Genomic DNA, 13,074 nt, shown 5'->3' with positions numbered 1-13,074 from the left:
CGCCACCGTCTCTCCCCTCTCTATAAGCCCCCCACCCCTCCCCCACCCCCTCTCTGCTTTTTCTTCCTTTGCCATGTTAATTAGCAGTAGTAGTAGATGTTAATTAGTACTAGGGTTCATAATGATTTTTGGTAGTAGTAGTAGTAGTAGTAGTAGTAGTAGTAGTAGTAGATGTTAATTAGTAGTAGTGATGGTACTAGTTAACTAGGGCAGTATGGTTAATAGTAGATGTTTTTTAGTTAGGGTAATAATAGATGTTAAGTAGTAGATAATGTAGATGTTAATTGGTTTAGTAGTGTTTATTTTTGAATTGAGTTTGTTTAACTAGATGTTAACTAGGGCAGTAGGGTTTAGTTTAAAGTAAAGTTTAGTTCAGTTGTTAACTAACTATAATCTATATTTGGTTTTTGAATTGAGTTTGAGAGAGCATGAGATTTGTGTAGATTTTCTTGAAGTGTGAGACGCTAGGAGATGCAAATTTGAAGTGGTCAGGATATATGCAAATCCCTCAATTGTGTTTGCACATGTTTCGATTGTGCCCAAGTGGCCTTTTGTTGTTTCCAGGGAATGAAGCCGAGTGGCCTATGTTTTGCCGGAATGTTGATTCATTTCCGTTCCGACAAATTTCAGGTTCTTGATTTGTTTACTTTTTAGCAAAAGTAATGCCGAAATTTTCCGTGAATTTCGGCATGACTTGTGTTACAAACTAGGACATATCGAGTGCCCAGGATTTGCCGCACCGGGAAGGAGTCAACGTTCCTGCAAAGCATATGCCTTTTTATGTCATTATTCATTTTATTAGGTCTAGAATTAATTGACTAGCTTTAATCGTAGGAAACATGGCTAGCAACGATGAAGGACATGGTTCTGGTGACTACCACAACGTCTACCTGGTGGCAGACAAATTTTTGAGGGAAGCCGACGATCAATGGTTGATGTTGCTGGGTCCACCTGTCACATCGGAGATTGAGACCGACATCGAGACCGGCGCTGAGACTGAGACCGGCATCGAGACCAGCACTGAGACTGAGACCGGCACCGAGACTAGCGGAGCCGGTATAGAACCGAAAGCAAAGAGGCAACGGATTCCTAACAACCTCAGGACTACTAGACTGGTGATCACGGAGGCGGACGACGACATTTTTGAGCCAAACGCGCCCGCGTGCTACGGCAATCAAATAGGCTGCATCGTACGGACAACCGCCACCATCAATGATGAGAAACTAAAGAAGATAGATAATATGAGGCCCTCCCTCCTAAAGAAGCTGCACAGATATTCTTGTTCCCGGGCCAGAATGAAAAGGATTATAAAGATCTAAATAAGGACCCGGCAATGAAGAAGATAAACAAACATGCCATGACCAAGTTTAGCGACGCGTTCGCCGCCTGGAAAGCAAGGGTGAAACATCGGATCGTCAACAAAAAGGAACCCTACTCTGAGATTGTAAAGGATAATCCGACAATCAAGGAAGAGCACTTTGAAATATTCAAGGTGGCTTGTGAGGCTGAAGCTGCCAAAAAAAGTCAAAGTACATGAAGGGGCTTCAATAGAGGAACATGGGGTGCCACCACCTCGGAAGCCATGGTTACGACGGGAAGAGGTCCATATGGGCCAAGGAGGATGCAGAACGCGAGAGTCTGGGCATCCCAGACCCCTTGGCGGACTTCACCGTCCCGTAGGAGCGTGACGTCCTTAGGGCACCACACCATTGGGACTCAGTCAAGAAGGTTTTCGAGACGGACCCGGTCATGACATAGTTCATGAGATAGCTGGTAATTTTAGTTTCTGATCAATTTGACTTCACGCTAGTCATATTTGTAAACAATCCTTGTGCCTTTTGCAGAGAGAGCAGCACAGGATTGTGGCCGAAAGTGATTCGCCGTCTGAGGCGTCAGCGAGGCTCAAGTGGGACACTCCATTCAACTGGGCGTTGAACATATTGAAAGGACTCCCGGTGGAGACTCGACTGTCATATGGACGCGTGCAAGGTATCGGAGATGGTGCCACGTGGAAGAAGTATACTACCGTGAGACCACGGAGGAGAGAAAGGAAAGACGGAGGTTAACTGAAGAAAACATCGACAAGATGGTTGAGATGGCGGTTGAGAAGAAATCATCTGAGACAGTCGCAATAGCGGTAGCTACCCCAAAATAGGTGGTTGCACATATGTCTACTGTCTTGGTTCCGGCCGTTTTCAATTGGAGCGGGCAAAATCCAGAAAAAATGCACCGGACTTTCCCCTTGCTGACTTCTTCAAATCGATTAGTGTTACACCAGCACCTGCAGCTGCACCTGCTCCCGCACCGACTCCCACACCTACTCCGGCACCGGCTCCGGCATCGGACATGCTCGGCGGTGCTTCATCTTTGGCTGAGCTCAACGCCCTCACGGTATCTGTCACACCGTCCCTCTTCAATAAATGTATAATCTCCCATTTTCATTGCCTTTCGGATGTCTCATGTCGCAGACATGTCTTTGCAGGCCAACGTAACCCCATGCACCATATCGTACACCATCGGCGACCAGAAGGTGGACGTGGGGAAGGCGACGATAATGGAGCCGAAGGAACCATTGTTCCACGGTCGGCCGATCCCCCCGGACATCTTCAAGGTTTTTGTGGCCAGTGTCAAACCAGGCCATGAGAATTTGGCTCCTCTGGTACTAGGGGGATGACGACAAGACCCCGCGGCGGCTTGGTGATTGCAATGGGTGGGTCCTGTTGTGTTCAAAGAGTCTTCTTCGTCTGGAGGCGGCCGGGAGCACACCCACGAGCACGCAGTTAGGTATGAACATCAACACCCCACCTACCCAATTAGCGTCGGCTGTCGTGCTGGGTGATAGAGTACGGGGTGAGGAAGAGGCTCCATTAGTCGTTTGTGACATCGCAATAGATGAGGATGAGGATGACGATGACACTCAACAGTATTTCAATACTGGCACCTACTTAGGGTTTGAGCGTCATGAGTCGGTGCCTGAATTGCCGCCTTCGGAGTCTGAACATATTATGGACGACTTTCCAGTAGCAAAGAACCCTAGGAAGAGACCGAGGAAAGGCAACAAAGCTGCTTCTATGATCCAACCGCCTCAGCAGCCTCGGGTTCAAGACCGTATAGATATCCCCGGTGCGGCAAAATGGCATTATCCCCGATGAACCAATCCTACCTAAAGCAATGCTAGTGGCCAGATTCGGCGATCTAATTAAGGAGACTTCATGATGATGTGCTGCAGATAGAGAAATGCCTCATCGCCTCGAAAAATCCAGGATACCCACTCTACGTGGTTAACGTGCCGCGGCAATTGTCATACGTCGACACATTCCCCAAGGAGAAGTTCTTCCTTTGATTCAATTACATCTTCGATATGTTTCACTTGAAGAAGCTGGATTTTACGTTTGTCCGCCTTTATGCCCTGCACATGAACTACCTCATCGGGGTTGAGCAGATACCTCATATCTGTGTCGCTGACCCGTACTTCATGCACGAGGGCTTCTTGGGAGTCTGCGCAGAGCACCGTCAATACGCGAGGGAATACATCACCAATTTCATGCTCGCCAATAAGGACAAGGAGGCGATTCTCGTGCCTTATCATGCCCTGTAAGTCATCCGCCTGGACATCCTTCCTTCGATTTCAATCATTCATTTGCACGGTGGAGGCTAATTAATTTGAGGTGTACTTATTTTGCGCAGCGGCGGGCGCGCTGTCCTCATCATCCTCTACCCCCGATACTCCCACGTTCTTTACTTGGACTCGTCGAAGAACATTAACAAAAAGGACTACAACCACATCAAGTCTGTTCTCGACAGTGCTATGTTTTACTATGGCACACGTGTGGAGAGGTCAAGGACAAGAAGAAAAGGGACGGCAGGGCCGCCTTCGGCCATAAGACCAACTTCTGCTGCATCCAGCAACCGAATGATTCTCTTAATGATGGATTCTATGTCCTACACCACATGCTGGAGTACAGACGGGATCACCAGAATCTTCGCATGTCACCTAGATCCGGCGATGCCCATATTCTGCAATGGGCAAAGAACTTAGGAGATATTGAGGATCATCGACTTCGAGCTGAGTTCTATCACATCCAACGCGAACTTGCGCAAATCATCATGAAGGAGGTCGTCAAAAAACAGGGATGTTCTATGAAGAAGGACAAATGTCGCGGGAAGACGTCCGAACACGCGTAGCCTCTCAGCGCCTTGACCAGAAGCCTTTCACTAAGCTCGGGGACTATCTCCCTGACTTGGATCGATGGATGGCACGACATGTTGGAGTGATTGTCGATATATGACAATGTGTCCGTTTAGTCCATACTTTGTGTATGAAAAAACTTTGAGTTATGCACGACAAAACTTTATTTGTGATGTAATTAAACCGTCCTCCTCGACTAGCAAAGATCACTCTAGTTAGGGCATTTTGGGTACGATGAACTTTATTATTTATGCTTATGATATGTTGCTTCTATTTTTGCCAAAGTCTGTCTTTTTCTGTTGCTCAACTACATATGTTGCATATCATCGACTCATCTGACGATGCAGGTGCATATATCATCGATGGCGAAGAAGTGCTACGCTAGGAGTATACGACGAGTGGCCGGAGTGTCAGGCCCAGGTGTACCGGTTTCTGGTTTCCGAGCGACAGCCAACAGTTAGTTTAGGTTCACGCTAATGCGAGAGAGGGATACGAACTCATGTACTGCGTAGTTCCGCTCTCACTCATAGTGATAGCTCTTCTCACGTATATCATTGTTTAGATGGATGACGATGTAGTTGCAAGTAATCGAGACTTGTATCGCTATTTTCGAGATGATGACGAGAGACCACTTATTTGTGTTGGATGATAATTATGATGATGACATGATTTGATGAGACTATTTGTATGTATATGCTATGATTACATTTTTATGTGTATGATATGCTAAATATTATTGTATAAAGCCTATTCAAATACAAAACAAATATGCAGGAAAAAACAAAAACTAATAAAACTAGCAATAGCAAGGGGAATAAAGTTAGCAGTAGCGCTCCCTTACCAATAGCGCTGCAGATATTAGCAGCAGCGCTCTGCACTAAAGATCGCTACAGCTAGACATCTATAACAGTAGCGTGAGATGACACGCGCTACTGCTATATGTTAGCTGTAGCGCCTTATCAGTAGCGCGGGATGCCCGCACTACTGCTAGGGTTTTTCCTAGTAGTGCAAGCATGCATATCCAGTAACAACATGCGTATGTGGACGTATACAGGTGTACGACCCCACCTGTCAGTGAGTAAAGGCACTCGGCGCGATGCTTTTTTGCACAAAACACATTCATATTTTTTATTTTTGCATTAAACCCTTGCATTTATTTTATTTGTGGAAAACGACGATCACTATACTGCTCATAAATGAGCAGAGTAACAAAAAATCCTTTTTTTATTAAGCCGCTTGAATTTGTTTTATTTGTGGAAAACGCCCGCCCTATCACTGTACTACTCATAAATGAGCAGATTAACGAAAAAAAAGGGTGCCCGGAGATCTCGAACCGGCACGCAAATGAAACAACACGAGTCGCTATACCAATACACCCATCACAATGTAGTACTAGGTACTATGGATGCAATATCTATTCAACCAGAATGCATGCGGAACTTAAATTGGCTGCAGCTACTACAACCTATTTTGCTATTTTGATTTTAAGATATTTGTAGAATGCAGGTGCATAAAATTATGTTCAAATATTTGTGTGCTAAAAATATTATTCGTACAAGTGGTGATTCGTAAATAAAAATTATTTAAGTATAAACCAGTGTATTGTATGAAAATGGTTAATTAATGCGAATGTTTAAAATGTTTATTAATTAAATATTTTTAGTTATTCAAAAAATTATAAATTTAAGCTAATGCGAAAGTTTAAAATGTTAAGACATGATTAAATATTCATACCAATAGTTAAATTTTAATTAAGAATATTTTTAACTATACGAATGTTGAAATATACAAATGTGCGTATATTATTGAAATGTTTGTATAACTAAAATAATTTTTTTCATTTGTAATTTTACGAATACTTGTGTTATTTTAAATTATATAAACATTTTTTAATTCATAGATATTGTTTTAAATATATAGATATTTTTAAAATCATACATGTACAATTTTAAAAGTTAGTCATTTCATTTATATTTACAATATATATAACATACTAATATTTAAATGTTATTTTTACTACTGAGATCATAATTTACATACTATGTACAAATTAATACAAAAACAAAGCTGTAAAATGGGTTGTACTGACCATAGCCCATTTCAGCTGATGGGCCCACTTATTTCTATTTTTGAATAAGATATAATTTGTAGTCCTCCAAGTGAAGCATCAAAAGGCATTGAGTGAAGTTTGAAATAAGAGCAAGTACAATAGAGCTGAGTCAGCGGGCTATAAGGATTAAACTAGTATATTTCTGTTTAGTTGGAGGAAAGAGAAGAGGAGAGAGAAGGTAAGCGGGCTCTTCGTGAAGAGCCAACTCTAGTACGTGCTCCTAGACACTTTGTGAGAATGAAACATGGGGCATATAATAAAAAAGTAGTACACTCTTTTGATCTATTATTATACATGCTGGCTATAAGATGGGCTGTAGATGACATGACACTGTCTTATAGCCAGCAGCTGGCTATATTATTAACCATGCTCTAAATGCTCAGATTGTAGAGGTGGACACAAATAAATCCTCACCTTCCAAATCTCTGAAGTCCGTACCGTGACCTTTCTGATCCCGATTTACATTTGGCGGATTGGTTTACCAGGTGAGGACGCGTTTAGGAGGTCGCCTGTTCCAACCCCCTTCCCAGTTATTCACTCAGGTGCGTGGTCGATCGAGTAACTTTGCATGCAGCTAGGTGTGTAGCAGTAGCACACCATGAATCCAGCTAGGTAACTCATTTGCATGGTGCACTTGTGTGCTGCTGCATGGCGCGGCCGAAAACAAGGAAATTGTTACCGGTCAACAAAAAAGGAGAAAATATTGCCACTTACTGCAGCTTTTCCATATGGGCAAGAGCAGAATCGACCCGCCATTGGTGGACCACGACGCGCTTGGTGTTTTGTTTGTCCCAGTGACGAGGACTAATATTATGTTCGGGCTTAGGTGAGAAAAACCATGCTGCGAGATGAAAAAAACATGCAGCGTTCCCTTTTGTTTTGTCAGCTTAGCATACTGCTCTAGTATTCTGTTGCTCACCCAATGTATTTTTTTCGATCTTTTTTACCCATTGTATTTGCAGCAAATTTTGTACTAAACACGTATTAGTGTCAACGTCTCCCTGTTTTTGTTGCCATTTTAGTAGCCTTTGACCGTTGCCAAAACACTCGTGCTACTAAGCACTATCATGAAAACAAGACAAGACATAATCTTTGTGCAAAAATGCTACATCGACGGACTAATACGGGGAATCAACGGACCCTCCCAACTAACTAGACTAATTGCCAACTAATCTTCACCCTGTAAAATGCTGGAATTGCCCGTTGATGTAGCATTGCCGATCTTTGTGAGTCATTATGATTAGTCCTTTCTATATTTTGTATCAAATTTTAACATAAATTTAACTAACAAAATAATAATGCATGTCATGAAAAATAATACAACTGAAAATTATGCTCAAATGCGAATTTAATGATATAATTTTTGATGACATATATTAATATTTTGTTAGTTTAATTTTTAGTCAAAATTTAACACGAAATACAAAGCGGACGTATAATCCAAGACAAGACGGAGGTAGTACTACTATTACTACTGAGTGCAAACTGCAAAGTACGTAGAGATATAAGAGAAACTACTCCTACATTACATCACGGCTGCGACTATTGATATACCTCTATCTAGCTAAGTGAGATTCTAGACCTTGCAGTAATAGTAATACTAGCAGCTAGGGGTGGGCACTTTTGAACCGAAAACCGAAAAACCAAACCGAACCGAACCATATTAACCGATTTATCTATTAGTTCGGTGATTCGATTTTTTGTTCGGTGGGAAATTTTAAGGTTGTTCGGTGTTTGGTTTTTGTTTGGTTTCCAGTGCCCAAAAACCGAATACACCGAAAAAACCGATATGTACTATACCCCATGCAATACCTTATTTTCGAAAGTTCAGCGGGGGCGCGTCCTCTGACAAATACTTGTTGGTTGTGGCAGACGTCAGGCCAGCCCCTAGATGAGTTTCTAATCTCACATTCTAACTAGTACTCCTATGTAACGCCATACTAGCATGGCTAACTGAATTTGTTTAGATTATTTTACTATTGTTTGCATGCAACATAGTCAATGGCCGTATCCTTCTAGCAAGTACTTATTAAGATTTCTTTTTTTTGTTTGAAAACTTATTAAGATTTCTATCCATGCAATATCGCGTAGGAGTATGTATGCATGCCCGGCGCTTGCATATGGAATACTAGCAATTAGTGTATCAATTAATGCATGAGTTGCTTAGTTTACACGCATCACACATATTCTTCCGTACATAATACATGTAACGCCCCATGTGATTTTACACTTAGTTATGTTCACTAGTTTTCTTGACCGAATAAAGCACTGACTGATGTTAAGGTTGCTAGCTCTTGTGATATATACTGATGAGTGCATGTATTTTGGTTTTTCGGTTAACCGAATAAACCGAACCGATATATTATGGTTAGTATGGTTCGGTTTCTAAATATTGTGTGATTAATTCGGTTTCCATTTCTTCAAAACCGAAATTATAAAACACCGAATAAACCGAACCGTATTAACCATATAAACCGAATGCCCAGCCCTACTAGCAGCTCACTATACTGCACTAAGAGTCTGGAGAAAAGACATTCTACCATGCATGGTATATACCGTGCATGTATCAGCCACTGGTTTTCTTTGAGATTCGGATCCCTGCATGCATCTGGTCGCTGTGTTTGCTTAGTTAACCTGAATTGACGACCACTTGTTCTACTTAATTGATGTCATATCAATTAGTCACTATTTCTCCTGACAACTTTTCCCAGTAGTTATACCAATATCTATCCTCTCACTCAAAAAAGTAGAGACAAGTAGTACTACGCTCACTCAGGTTTCTTTTTCATATGATTCTAAAATTTAAATTTATTTTATCTTTTGAACTGTAATTTGATTTATGATACATTTGCATATTTATGTTCCTTGTGAAGAGAACATTGAAATAAGATCACTCTTGAATATATTCTTACAAATTATAAAATTCAAATATGGAACGTGGAGAGGCCTTACGAAACTGTAAAAATACTGTATGTACCAAGTTTCATCGAGTTTTCTATAGGTCTTGTTTAAAATATCTCATCGGTATAAACACATATGTTCAAATAGTTATAGCACAAAATTTTATTTCAGAAGATATCAAGCATGTAAATCCTTAAATAGAATGGGAGAATATCTAGGATAGAGTTGCAACGAGGGGAAGGCATTCAAACGGAAGGACATTTTAAAAAAAAGCTGACACACAAACTGACCATGTGACAGAAGGGGGTGGAGAAAAGTAAGACGTATAGCAGGTTAGTAATGATCCTGAAATAATTAAGCGGCAGATCGATGCATGGTATGTACTGTTGGAAATATGCCCTAGAGGCAATAATAAATTGATTATTATTATATTTCCTTGTTCATGATAATCGTTTATTATCCATGCTAGAATTGTATTGATAGGAAACTCAGATACATGTGTGGATACATAGACAACACCATGTCCCTAGTAAGCCTCTAGTTGACTAGCTCGTTAATCAATAGATGGTTACGGTTTCCTGACCATGGACATTGGATGTCGTTGATAACGGGATCACATCATTAGGAGAATGATGTGATGGACAAGACCCAATCCTAAGCCTAGCACAAGATCATGTAGTTCGTATGCTAAAGCTTTTCTAATGTCAAGTATCATTTCCTTAGACCATGAGATTGTGCAACTCCCGGATACCGTAGGAGTGCTTTGGATGTGCCAAACGTCACAACGTAACTGGGTGGCTATAAAGGTACACTACGGGTATCTCTGAAAGTGTCTGTTGGGTTGGCACGAATCGAGATTGGGATTTTGTCACTCCGTGTAAACGGAGAGGTATCTCTGGGCCCACTCGGTAGGACATCATCATAATGTGCACAATGTGACCAAGGGGTTGATCACAGGATGATGTGTTACGGAACGAGTAAAGAGACTTGCCGGTAACGAGATTGAACAAGGTATCGGTATACCGACGATCGAATCTCGGGCAAGTACCATACCGCTAGACAAAGGGAATTGTATACGGGATCGATTGAGTCCTTGACATCGTGGTTCATCCGATGAGATCATCGTGGAACATGTGGGAGCCAACATGGGTATCCAGATCCCGCTGTTGGTTATTGACCGGAGAACATCTCGGTCATGACTACATGTCTCCCGAACCCGTAGGGTCTACACACTTAAGGTTCGATGACGCTAGGGTTATAAACGAAGCTTGTATGTGGTTACCAAATGTTGTTCGGAGTCCCGGATGAGATCCCGGACGTCACGAGGAGTTCTGGAATGGTCCGGAGGTAAAGATTTATATATAGGAAGTCCTGTTTCGGCCATCGGGACAAGTTTCGGGGTCATCGGTATTGTACCGGGACCACCGGAAGGGTCCCGGGGGCCCACCGGGTGGGGCCACCTGCCCCGGGGGGCCACATGGGCTGTAGGGGGTGCGCCTTGGCCTACATGGGCCAAGGGCACCAGCCCCTAGAGGCCCATGCGCCAAGATATAGGAAAAAGGGGAGAGTCCTAAAGGGGGAAGGCACCTCCGAGGTGCCTTGGGGAGGATGGACTCCTCCCCCCCTCTTAGCCGCACCCCTTCCTTGGAGGAAGGGGCAATGCTGCACCTCCCCCCTCTCTCCTGCCCCTATATATAGTGGAGGGGAGGGAGGGCATCCATACCTGAGCCCTTGGCGCCTCCCTCCCTCCCGTGACACCTCCTCCTCTCCCGTAGGTGCTTGGCGAAGCCCTGCAGGATTGCCACGCTCCTCCATCACCACCACGCCGTTGTGCTGCTGCTGGATGGAGTCTTCCTCAACCTCTCCCTCTCTCCTTGCTGGATCAAGGCGTGGGAGACATCGTCGAGCTGTACGTGTGTTGAACGCGGAGGTGCTGTCCGTTCGGCACTAGATCATCGGTGATTTGAATCACGACGAGTACGACTCCATCAACCCCGTTCACTTGAACGCTTCCGCTTAGCGATCTACAAGGGTATGTAGATGCACTCTCCTTTCTACTCGTTGCTAGTCTCTCCATAGATAGATCTTGGTGACACGTAGGAAAATTTTGAATTTCTGCTACGTTCCCCAACAGTGGCATCATGAGCTAGGTCTATTGCGTAGATTCTTTGCACGAGTAGAACACAAAGTAGTTGTGGGCGTCGATATTGTTCAATATGCTTGCCGTTACTAGTCTTATCTTGATTCGGCGGCATCGTGGGATGAAGCGGCCCGGACCAACCTTACACGTACGCTTACGTGAGACCGGTTCCACCGACAAACATGCACTAGTTGCATAAGGTGGCTGGCGGGTGTCTGTCTCTCCCACTTTAGTCGGATCGGATTCGATGAAAAGGGTCCTTATGAAGGGTAAATAGCAATTGGCATATCACGTTGTGGTTCATGCGTAGGTAAGAAACGTTCTTGCTAGAAACCCATAGCAGCCACGTAAAACATGCAAACAACAATTAGAGGACGTCTAACTTGTTTTTGCAGGGTATGCTATGTGATGTGATATGGCCAAAAAGGATGTGATGAATGATATATGTGATGTATGAGATTGATCATGTTCTTGTAACAGGAATCACGACTTGCATGTCGAAGAGTATGACAACCGGCATGAGCCATAGGAGTTGTCTTTATTTATTTGTGACCTGCGTGTCAACTTAAACGTCATGTAGTTACTTTACTTTATTGCTAACCGTTAGCCATAGTAGTAGAAGTAATAGTTGGCGAGGCAACTTCATGAAGACACGATGATGGAGATCATGATGATGGAGATCATGGTGTCATGCCGGTGACGATGATGATCATGGAGCCCCGAAGATGGAGATCAAAAGGAGCAAAGTGATGATGGCCATATCATGTCACTATTTGATTGCATGTGATGTTTATCATGTTTATACATCTTATTTGCTTAGAACGACGGTAGTAAATAAGATGATCCCTTACAACAATTTCAAGAAGTGTTCTCCCCTAACTGTGCACCGTTGCGACAGTTCGTGTTTCGAAGCACCACGTGATGATCGGGTGTTAGATTCTAACGTTCACATACAACGGGTGTAAGACAGATTTACACACGCGAAACACTTAGGGTTAACTTGAAGAGCCTAGCATGTACAGACATGGCCTCGGAACACGGAGACCGAAAGGTCGAACATGAGTCGTATAGAAGATACGATCAACATGAAGATGTTCACCGATGATGACTAGTCCGTCTCACGTGATGATCGGACACGGCCTAGTTTGACTCGGATCATGTAATCACTTAGATGACTAGAGGGATGTCTATCTGAGTGGGAGTTCATAAGATGAACTTAATTATCCTGAACATAGTCAAAAGGTTTTTGCAAATTATGTCGTAGCTCACGCTATAGTTCTACTGTTTAGATATGTTCCTAGAGAAAATATAGTTGAAAGTTGATAGTAGCGATTATGCGGACAGTAGAAAGCTTATGTCCTTAATGCACCGCTCGGTGTGCTGAACCCCAAACGTCGTCTGTGGATGTTGCGAACATCGGACATACACGTTTTGATAACTACGTGATAGTTCAGTTAAACGGTTTAGAGTTGAGGCACCAAAGACATTTTTGAAACATCGCGAAACATATGAGATGTTTTGAGGGCTGAAATTGGGATTTCAGGCTCGTGCCCATGTCAAGAGGTATAAGACCTCCGATGACTTTCTTAACCTGCAAACTAAGGAGAAAAGCTCAATTGTTGAGCTTGTGCTCAGATTGTCTGAGTACAACAATCATTTGAATCGAGTGGGAGTTGATCTTCCAGATAAGACAGTGATGGTTCTCCAAAGTCATTGCCACCAAGCTGTTAGAAC

The sequence above is a fragment of the Triticum aestivum genome, chromosome 7B (assembly GCF_018294505.1).
Source record: "Triticum aestivum cultivar Chinese Spring chromosome 7B, IWGSC CS RefSeq v2.1, whole genome shotgun sequence".
Lineage (NCBI taxonomy): Eukaryota > Viridiplantae > Streptophyta > Magnoliopsida > Poales > Poaceae > Triticum > Triticum aestivum.
This window is presented reverse-complemented; position numbering follows the sequence as displayed.